This window comes from Berghia stephanieae, chromosome 7, assembly GCF_034508935.2.
Source record: "Berghia stephanieae isolate SIO BIC M18660-M18661 chromosome 7, UCSD_Bste_1.3, whole genome shotgun sequence".
NCBI lineage: Eukaryota > Metazoa > Mollusca > Gastropoda > Nudibranchia > Aeolidiidae > Berghia > Berghia stephanieae.
Genome location: NC_088366.1, coordinates 13,299,954 through 13,311,059, shown reverse-complemented (window position 1 = coordinate 13,311,059; position 11,106 = coordinate 13,299,954). Strand labels below are relative to the sequence as shown.

Genomic DNA, 11,106 nt, shown 5'->3' with positions numbered 1-11,106 from the left:
ATTTACAAATTAGGACAAAGGACTGTGTTCTGTACAAAATAGCCTTAGGTGTCAAAGTAGATTGAATAATTGACAAAATAGTCATAGATTTCATAGCAAATGGAATAATTGATGAAATAGCTTTAGTTGCCATAGTAGATTAAATAATGGACAAAAAAAAACCCTTAGGCGTCATAATTTTAAATTGAATGATTGACCAAATAGTCATATATTTCATAGCAGATTAAATAATTCATAAAATAGCCTTAGGTGTCATAATAGATTGAATAATTGACAAAATAGCCTTAGATGGAATAGTAGATTAAATAATCAAAATAGTCCAAGGTAGGAAATTGAATTGAGATATTTACAAAATCTAAACTCACGCATAAACTAATGCATTCTTAGAGAGTAACGTCTATTAAACGTCGATCATCAAGAATGGGTCCCTATCCAACAGCATGTCTTCACATGTAGGATGAGTCAAGTCGCCTGTAATATGATGGTACAATTTATTTTTTACCAAAAATAATGCTGTTAGCTGCTAGGTACTTATATAATTTAATACTCGACTATTGCGAAAGAATGTCAGAAAAACTATTATTATTATTATTATTATTATTATTATTATTATTATTATTATTATTATTATTATTATTATCGTTATTATTCTTATCATTATTATTATTATTATCATCATCATCATCATCATCATCATCATCATCATCATCATCATCATCATCATCATCATCATCGTCATTATGATCACCATCACCATCATCACCATCACCATTATCACCATCATCACCATCACTATCACCCTGCACCATCGCCTGCACCAATATCACCACTGTTCTCCCAACTCCCATTTTTTCTAACCAGAAGGTCTATCCGCCCTGACCTCCAAGTTATATTTAGGCCAACGTCTGATGATGCGAGGTCCAGCTAGGACGTAATTTGACAAAGACACGGGTGACGTCGTTTTTCAAAGTCCAAGAACCCAATTTACATCGGATTCCAATTTTATTACCCCTATCTATTTTGTTTCTTCAAAGTATGACCTGAAACACATGAAACAATACTCTACCCGCTGGTCTATTAAAAGTGTTACTCAATTGGGTCCGAATGGCAAAGTCTTAATCCCAATGTTGACCTTGGCCGGTGCTGGATAAAGATGCCCGCCAACCTCCCTGAAGAAGACACGCTGGCTTGGTTGACGGATGTCATGTTGTCTCAGGGAAAAGAAATCAGAAATATTATGGCAGCCTCTATTGCTTCAGATGTTACCATGGTAACCATAACAGACCCTGATGTAGTTGTCATTCTTGCCGATTACCTTACACCCTCAGACGCAATGACAGCTTTTGGAAGTTCCACAAAAATTCGATTCTCAAGCGTCAGTTTATCTGGAACGTTCTCAGAGTGTGAGATGGCATTCCAAGGAAGTCCTGTTCACCAAATCAATAATTATTCATAACTTTCTACTCTTGAGTGGACTGTGTCCTCTCGGAACTGGATTAAATCATTAGTCGTCACGTCCACACGAACAGAACATCCGTGCCAGGTTCCCATAACTACGTTTATTCCTCCGCTGTCAGTGGCCGAACAATTCTGGTCTGTGTGGAAAAAACGGTCACCATTACCGCCTGTCTTCACGGCCTTGACTTAAATTTGGATGACTTGACTAAACACGTGATTCTCCAGTCGCCAGCTGTCTTGGACATGACCTTGAACCCAGAAAGGAAACTGTCAGGAATTGTCAACTCTGACTGTGAACAGAAACGTTATCTCGTATCCACCAAAGGCTGGGTCAAACAAGCGTCCTATGTCTTGGTCGGCTAGATCCCGTGGACGCAATTCAGTCGGTCAATTTCTTAAAGGTCACCTGGTTTCATGACAATAAACAATTCCGCCATTAACATTTTAATACTTATTCAGACCTGCCTACTATAACGTAAAATCCGTAAAATAACGAGAATTCGACTCCCATTTCAGAAGTTCATGATTATCTCTAAGTCATTAAAAATTCGTGAAAATCAAAGACTATATAATTACAAGTATGTTTAAATGTTATTTGTTCCTTGTGAGGGCAAATGTTTGATTAAAAAGATTAATTATAATGACTACAATTTTTATCTCAAAAGGAGTAAGAATTTCTAAATTTTTATGTTGGCAGGTCAGCTAATCTAACTTTTACATTACCGTTTTATGACACATCCTTACGAAAGAGTGAACATGGAGAGGCTTCGTATGGGAACAAACCAGACAATGGACGTTTCGGGTACAAACCCTTCGTCAGAAAAACAATACACAAATTAACGTGGAAAACAAATAAAATAAAAGGGGGGTGCTGAATGGGCAAGGTGTTAGAGCCACGGACGAATCTTCGCGAAGCAAATACAAAATTATGAAAAGACGAACGGCAGGGTATCAATGCGATAGTAAAGTGGAGTATCCAGATGGATAGATAGATAGATCTATCTATTTATCTGTCTATCTATCTATCTATCTATCTATCTATCTATCTATCTATCTATCTATCTATCTATCCATCTATCTATCTATCTATCTATCTATCTATCTATCTATCTATCTATCTATGTAAACTGGAAAGAGCACATATCAACGTATACCTCTCCCCAGTGACCTCGAAGATTCAAAAGAGAAGACTGAGACTTTCGGGGCACTGCTGGAGACACAAGGAGGAGATTGCAAGCAGTCTTGTGCTATGGGAATCACCTGAGCGAACCAGAAGCAGAGGCAGGCAGAATAAAACTTACATTGACTGTCTGCTAGATGGCACAGGAATGGACAACACCCCGGGAGCTGCGTACACTTATGAAAGACAAGACAGAATGGCGAAGACTTTTGGCTTATGTTGGGCGCCCCAAGGGGCGGCCTAAGTAAGTAAGTAAGTAAGTAAGTAAGTAAGTAAGTATCTATCTATATATCTATCTATCTATCTATCTATCTATCTATCTGTTTACTTCGTTTTACTATCACATTGATACCCTGCCGTTCGTCTTTTCATAATTTTGTATTTCCTTCGCGAAGATTCGTCCGCGGCTCTAACACCTTGCCCCTTCAGCAACCTCCCCCCCCCCCTCCTCTCCGCCGTGACCCTTTCACCTCGGCCCCTCCACCGCCACCCTACTGTTCCACTACAGCTTCCTCCTCCTCCTCCTACTACTACTACTACTACTACTACTACTACTACTACTACTACTACTACTACTGCTACTACTACTACTACTACTACTACTACTACTACTACTACTACTACTACTACTACTACTGGAGGGGTTAAAGGTTTATGGTTGCAATGTGTTGTCACACATTTTGACGGTGACACAACAATTAAAATGCATATAAGTAGTCGTGACGTGTTGTCACACACTTTGATAGGACACATCACTTAAAAGGTTTATAGTTGAACGTGTTGTCACTCACTTTGATGTAAACACAGCAATTAAGAGGCTTATAAATTATCAGACAAAAAATGCCATAGATAAGGAACTGTACTATTTGAAATATGATTTTGATTGCTAACGAAAAATTTTCATGATGGTTAATATGTCTGTGTGTCATCGTAATTGGTGAAAACGTTTCTTATATATTTACATTTTTCTATTTTAGATTTTTCTCCGTTTCTACTCACATCTTATGCAATACTTTCTCATTCAATATTATTCTCTAGATTGATATTTGTTAATATGTCGATGATTTGATGTATCTTTATGTAGTGTTTAACTCTCTCCTTACCTATCATTTTCAATATTTTCCGAAAATGGCACAGGCTTACCGAAAAGAAAAATTGATTTTTTAAACTCAAACAAGTTCAATACAAAACAACTATTAATTAAACAAAGATCATTCTTCAAAGTTTGTGATTTACAAAATAAATCTGAATAAGAAAAATGTATACTGTGTGGTAACAAATATGACGATTTTGCTGCATATGGCAAGGATAGGGTTAACAGCCAATCGGTCTGTTTTTTAACCCTTAATTTTTATATTATATTATATTATATATAGTTTTAACGTGTTGTCACACACTTTGATGGTGACACAGCAATTTGAAAGTTTATAGTTGTAACGTGTTGTCACACATTTTAATGATAACGGAGCAATTAAAAAGGATATCGTTGTAAAGTGTTGTCACACACTTTGATGATGGCAGAGCAGTTACAACTTACACAGCACAATTTTATTAACATTCTGATTACCTTTTAACAATGCAGTTGTGGTTTTAAAATGTAGGTTTTTCTCAAACAATAAAATGAAGATGTTTTACTAGATACGGTAAGTTATTATGACTTTTAAGAATATGAAATCTTGCAATAATTTATATTCGGAATGGTCGCAGGATTTTATTGCTGTATATTTTGCTTTTTTGAAACTCTATGATCTTACGGCTTAAAATACTAATTTGAAACTATGGTACGTGTGAAAGAGTTGATAAATATTTAGAAGTGTATGCATAATGTGTATTTCCAGTGGCGTGGCATGCTTATAGTATAATGTGGTGCCAGAATCAGAAGAAAATGACTTAATACATGCTATTTGTAAACACAAAAGAAAGAATGAATAAATTATATACCATTTCTCAGTTTTATTATTTTTTAAATGTTGTAATCCATTTTTTTTTAAATTGGACGCGGTGCCAGGCACCAAATCAACCAATATAGCCACGCCCCTGACTGTATTTCATAAGAGGAAGAATATTTACGAGGGTTGATTAAATATAAATGGCCCTGATTATGAACTAACGTAATGATTTTCATAAAATTTTGCATACTTAGCTTTTATTTTCTACACAGTCCCTAGCAAACGTGATATATTTCTACAATCTCTCCTTGACCTCGAAACGTCCTTCAAATTAGATGGTTTTGGATTTGTTCTTAAACGACTTTTCTGAAGCTCTTAAACCTTCAATTTCATGTTTACAACGCCTTTCTTTGTGACCTTTTTCTATGTAAGAAACGTTTAAAAGTCTAAAGGGGCTTAATCAATGAGTAGTAATGATAAGAAAAGATTTCTCTGGGATGATTTGTATCGACTCATTCAATTCAAGAATTGTAATTCGAGTTTTCCATTCTTGGAAGGTAGACAAACACAGTGATGTCTTTATGTGCATCAACTTTATGACAGAGTGGCTCATCTTTACTTTTTGTGTGGTAGACTCTTTACTGGTTACCTGTTGCTTTAAGTGGTATTTCATTTCTGAATCATTTTGACTGAATGTTAACAAAGCCAGATTTTACCCACTTTCACCAATCTGTAATAAAATAATTTGACAAACAATGAGAGAGTCTCATAACATCGTTTTCGTTCCTTTTTTTTATATGCTATGGCTTCTTTTTGACAGAGCTGACTTTCTCGTGTGTGTGCCCAAAAACATAAAAATTGCACATCAGAAGTTTCCAATTCTTTCATGTAATCTTTTAAGAAACTGATAACATTTTTATTTTCATATATATATGACACGAAGGACATGGAAACGTTCGTTTCGGCTTAAAAATACGTGAGTGAATTTATTTATTTTTATATGTTCAAACTAAATTATCGAGCACTCTCGTACCTACAAGAACCCACTAGTACTCATATATATAAAATATATATATATATATATATATATATATATATATATATATATATGAGTGTTGGTGGGTACTTGTATGTACGAGAGTGCTAGATAATATTGGTTAGAGCTAATATCAAAACATGTTACTACTACACATCAACACCAATCACCGCTAAATCAACATCATAAAGGAAGCAAGGATGCAAGAATATATATATATATATAAGCATAGGTGCCCGTTTAAAGAACAGAATGATAGGTCGATCAACACTGAATTTATAGTTCAAGTGTTGATGAATAAAAAAATTTTGGAGATATTTTTTGCATTCAAAATGCGCCTCAAAACAATTATGGTAATTAGATAATAAATTCTGAAATTTTATTAGGGTTTCGCATTTTTAAGTCGAATTTTTGTTCACTATAAATCTCATTCTTTCACTCTCTCAAGCCCAAATTAGGTATCGACGGTCCATGAATAAATCCGACGGCTAGCTATGGTCTTTTGATATTGCGCCTTCGTGAATGAGAGTGAGAGTGAATGAACTCAAGGTTTTAATAAATGTGCATCTCTTTTTGTTTCTATTCTACTACTATGTTGGAGAAAAACTCTTCTCATCGATTAGAAAATCAAATTAACTGAGTATTGAATAAAAGAAAAAAATTTATATCATTTTTATTAAGAAATATTTTATGAAATGTAATATATTCATCCAAAATGCATTGTTATGTCGTTGCCTTGGTTTTTAACAACTTGACGCAGACGGAAGAAAACATCACACTTCGTTATAACTAGTGACATCAGTCCAACCAGATATTATATTCTACTTTATTTTTTTTCAAAATGTGTAAGAGTTGTCTTATATTCTATAAACTTGTCGGAAGGGCATGCCAAAAGTGATAATCCAGTGGACTGCAGTTCGAATTTTGGCGACCGACTTACTTTGTCAGTAAAACGTATTGGTAATTGACAAAGCAGAAACTCGTGGCAAGTTCTAGAGATAAGTATTGAACAGAAATGATATCATTTTAGGATGAAGTAAACGGTTCGTGTAAGCAGGCAGCAAGTTTTCGTCTTGTCTGATCAACGAACAATAATAGGGACACAATATGTGTCACAGTAATGAGGATTCACATTTATTTTATTAAAGTGTTATTTTAGTAAGAACGGAGTTCATCTCATTCCAGTTATATGGTAGCCTTATAAAGGCTTTACCTTCCAGTATTAGATTACCTTTCCTTTAATAGCATTCTCTTTGAATTAATTTCAAATTAGTAAATACTTTTCGTTCTACCGTCTGTCACGTAGCCACTTATTACAAAAGCTGACCGATTTAATCTTCCTCACTCACTTCTCTCAATAACCTATGCCGGGGCGGCAGACCACTCCACTCCTCGTATAATTTTTATTTTAAAGATTTGTATCTTGCTATTGGGACTTGGTCAAAACTTCAGTATTTGATTCTAATTTCCTCACGCCGGAACTTCTTTGTTTACCTTTGTCAGCTACTTTCAAGAATGTCGTACCCGGACGTCACGAAACACATCCTCTGCCAGGGAGTAGGACCTCAAGATCCAGAAGTTATAAAATATTGTCATCTTAACATTTGTAACTCTGTGATCACTATTTATTTATAAGAACATTAATCTCATTAAATTTCACCTTTCTATAGTCTCATCTTAAATCAATTCGTAATTTGTTCCATATTTTAAAAAGTAACTAGTAAATTGCTTATTTGTCACATCTTTATTTTACGGATGCAGTCGAGTTAGCTCTTAAAAACTCATTTAGACCATGATGATACCACGAGTCTCTAAGATCAGCTAGTGGAGAGCCCACAATATTTGTGGAGAAATTATAAAGTGGAGAAATTATAAAGGCTATTACGAAGAAGCAGTCACCTATTTGAACCATTTCCCCTTTGTCTTACCTTTTCCTCAAGTCCTTTTAATTGTACATCTAGACTCTTTTCCCTATCCCATTTTCTTCCTTTTTACTGGCGATGACTGACCTAAATGTGTTGCAAGCGCCGTAAAACCCTTAAAAACAAACAAACAATATTATTATACCACAACATCATCAGAGAGATAATTGGCGGCATAGGATTACAAACGCGGATCTGCCTACTATATTATTACGATTTTTTTATTCTAACGAAGAACTAGATAAAGATCTTTAATTCAGTAAAACATCGTGAAAACAAAGTTATAGTGCCAGAGCTGGTATACAAAAGAGTATAAAGCACTGTTTTAACGTATTGATGACAAGCGTAATATTTAAAAGATAGTTACAATGTCAACTGTGTTTTTACTCCTGAAAACTACGAATTTTTCCAATTTCAAGTAGGCAGGTCTGCAAACGCAGCGAATTTCCCAACAACGTCCATCTGCATAGAAGTGGAGGAGAACGAACCGAATCATGACAGCAGATGATCGTCGTCGCGATTAATAAGTTGACTGCAGTTCTCTAGAAAGACAGATATGTTTTTTAAGCAGTCCTTCCGAGCCTTTAGGTCCATGGAGCCGGAGTTTATCCCGGATTCTATAGCGTGAAAGGGACAATAGCAATTGCTTGTTACCTTTTGGATAGGACGCTAGTCTATAGCCAAATACCTTCCGACAGATCTAACAGAACCAGCTACCCAATCGCTGCAGGATGGAGAGGGAGGTGAGAAAAACAAAATCTCGACTGTACCCGGAATCGATATCGTTCCCTTTGATTGTGAAGCGAAAGCTCTATCAACTGAGCTATCGGGACCCCAGAACACTTGTTTTTAAAATATTGTACGATTTAATTGACCCTCACTTAGATGGACCTCGAGATCCCAGGTTTGAGAGTCTAAATCGATTAATATTTTAAGGACGAGTTTTCTGGCGAATTTATTTAATGCGTGTCCTTCCGAGTACGGCAGTGAAATGATAAGTCTTAAATGTATTGTCAGATTTCATATAAATTGATTGTTTTTGTTGCACAAAAAATATTTGAGCTCCTTGACCTGTAAAAATGATTTTTTAAAAATTCTAGCCATTCAGATTTGATTTTAAGGTCAAGTTACTTGAATCAGTTCATTCCCAACTAATACGAATAGAGATGGTGGATAACAAATGAAAGAACCATGAGTTTTGTCAAAACACGGCAAAACGCTAGCTGGTCACATTTTGGTTTTTCGTACCTTCCAATGCGACAGTTTGATAATATTCCATAGAAAGATAGGGTCCTGGATGACAAGGTTAAAAGCATTTCCACTCTATCGCAAATTCGGCAACTAGGAAGGCCCTCAGTGGAACAGACGTCAAGATTTGGTTAAACAGAATGCTGTGATTAATAATAATAATAATAATAATAATAATAATAATAATAATAATAATAATAATAATAATAATAATAATAATAATAATAATTAACAATAATAATAATAATAATAAATGATGATGATGATGATGATGATGATGATGATGATGATGATGATGATGAGATGATGATGATGATGATAATAATAATAATGATAATAATAATAATGATAATAATAATGATAATAATAATAATAATAATAATAATAATAATAATAATAATAATAAATAATAATAATAATAATAATAATAAAATAATAATAATAATAATAATAATAATAATAATAATAATAATAATAATAATAATAATAATAATAATAATAATAATAATAATAATGATATGAAAAAGAAGAAGGAGGAGGAGAAGAAGAAGAAGTATTTCAAACATACTTTTGATGTAGTCAGTTGCTTCATCATTTAGGCTTTTAAAGCAAAACAGAGCAATTTTTTAAATGATTCTTTCCCTGATAGACAGCCAATGCAGCTCATATAGAATAGGCAGGGAGTGTGCCATTCTCTTTTGTCTTGTCACAATTTCAGCTCCACCATTCTGTCGGTAAACAATGCGAAATGAAATGAAACTTTTTTTCAAGATACAGGGGAAAATATTAAAGCCCTAAGAAGGAAAGTTCAGAAGACTTTTGCCACCTTGTTGCCCATATGGAAAACAACAGCTATCTCTAATGCAACTAAACTTAAAATATTTTGCTCCAATATAAATCCTGTTCTACTCTATGGATCGGAAACCTGGAGAGTCACAAACACCTTTACTCACAATATTCAGAACTTCATTAACAAATTAATGCTTCCGTAGGAATTTGTAAATCAGATGGCAAGACCACATATCCAACATAGAACTATGGAGAAGGTCAAACCAAGTTTCTATCAATTCCCAAATCAAAGGGAAGAAATGGAGATGCGTTTGTCATACATTAAGAAGACTAGGGATCAATGTCACCCACTAGTCCCTTGATTGGAATGCCCAAGGGACCGGAAAAGTGAGGGGTCCAAAACAGACATGGAGGCTCTCACTGTCAGACGAATTGAAAATGGCAGGTCTCACATAGGTTGCTACCAAGAAGATGGCCAAAGACAAAAGTATATGGCGGATACTTGTACAGGCGCTGCGCTCCTCAGATAGCGAAGAGGATTAATATAAAGTCAAGTTTCTCTCTTTTTAAGCTGACACCATAAAAATACCATCCGAATCGACGTTTTAGCAAAATCTTTCAAAACATGGGACTTTTCAAGGTCTTCTTTCGTCCGACGTTGCCAAGACGATCTTTTTGATTGGTATTTGAAGGGCGAGTTTTCTGGCCAAGTTTTTAAATACGGGTCGACAGTTAACCGTTAACCGTTAACTGGTTAATAATTAAGTGAAATTGTTCTTCTTACCTGATTGGATTCCAGAGTCAATTGAGAGTAACTTCCAATAAAACAAAAAGGTTTCATTTGTCATTTATCCAATGTCGTCAGACTAATATTTTATCAGTGTAGTTTTAAAGTTTACAGCTCCTCCAATGTCCAAGTGTTTGAGATATAGGCTTGAAATATAGTTGAAAACAAAAATGAGTTAAATGAGACAAGGTCGGTCGTTTTAGTTTTGCAGTTTCCATGAACGAGTCCGTAACGGTATTGGTATTTTGGAGGGAAAAGCAGTAATATGAAGTTTTAATCAAAGTTATGAAAAGTATTTCAAGGGATTTGTTTATCAATTTAGTTAAAAGGGAAAAGTACTTACATACTGTACTTGCCGTGATGCAACGATTTAAATGTGGAGATTCCAAGGCAAAAAAATTGTCGAGTGTGATGACGTCATTAGATGTTGATTCCAACAAAATAAGGAAAACAAAAAATTGTCTATAGTTTTGTGACGCGAAACGTTCGAGTTTGGTTTGGACGAGTCAATATCATCATGACATGTAACATGAACAATACCGACGATAACAACATTGAACGACAACGAGGTTTTGGAGATCGAATGACATGTCAGAGTGATAAACAACGGTGATGATGATGATGATGATGATGATGATGATGATGATGATGATGATGATGATGATGATGATGACGATGGAGGTGGTGGTGGTGGTGGTGGTAGCGATAGTAGTTAGTGGTGGTACTGGTAGTGGTGATGATGTTACCCAAACATTTTGTTCCATTGACAAGTGTGTATCCATGTCTACAAGAACATT

At 34.9% G+C, this 11,106-nt stretch overlaps 1 protein-coding gene and 1 long non-coding RNA gene across 5 annotated transcripts in view; one reads left to right on the top strand and one right to left on the bottom strand.

Moving 5' to 3' along the window:
* LOC144976716 (uncharacterized) overlaps positions 1-981 on the top strand; it is a 3,920-nt gene extending 2,939 nt beyond the window's left edge. Inside the window, exon 3 of the mRNA XM_078921081.1 lies at positions 862-981. The gene's annotated coding sequence lies outside the window, so the exon portion shown is untranslated. The remainder of the gene's footprint in view (positions 1-861) is intronic.
* LOC144976718 (uncharacterized) overlaps positions 1-10,903 on the bottom strand; it is a 31,684-nt gene extending 20,781 nt beyond the window's left edge. The window contains exons 1-5 of one of the 4 annotated variants that reach the window (XR_013646152.1): positions 9,302-10,903; positions 8,734-8,876; positions 7,492-7,600; positions 2,182-2,269; positions 366-471 (exon numbers count right to left, since the gene is read on the bottom strand). This is a non-coding gene — a long non-coding RNA (uncharacterized LOC144976718). Of the gene's footprint in view, positions 1-136; positions 472-2,181; positions 2,270-7,491; positions 7,601-8,733; positions 8,877-9,301 lie in introns of those variants that run through there. The other 3 variants (XR_013646153.1, XR_013646150.1, XR_013646151.1) reach the window with 3 other exon arrangements.
* Between the last annotated feature and the right edge of the window lie 203 nt (positions 10,904-11,106).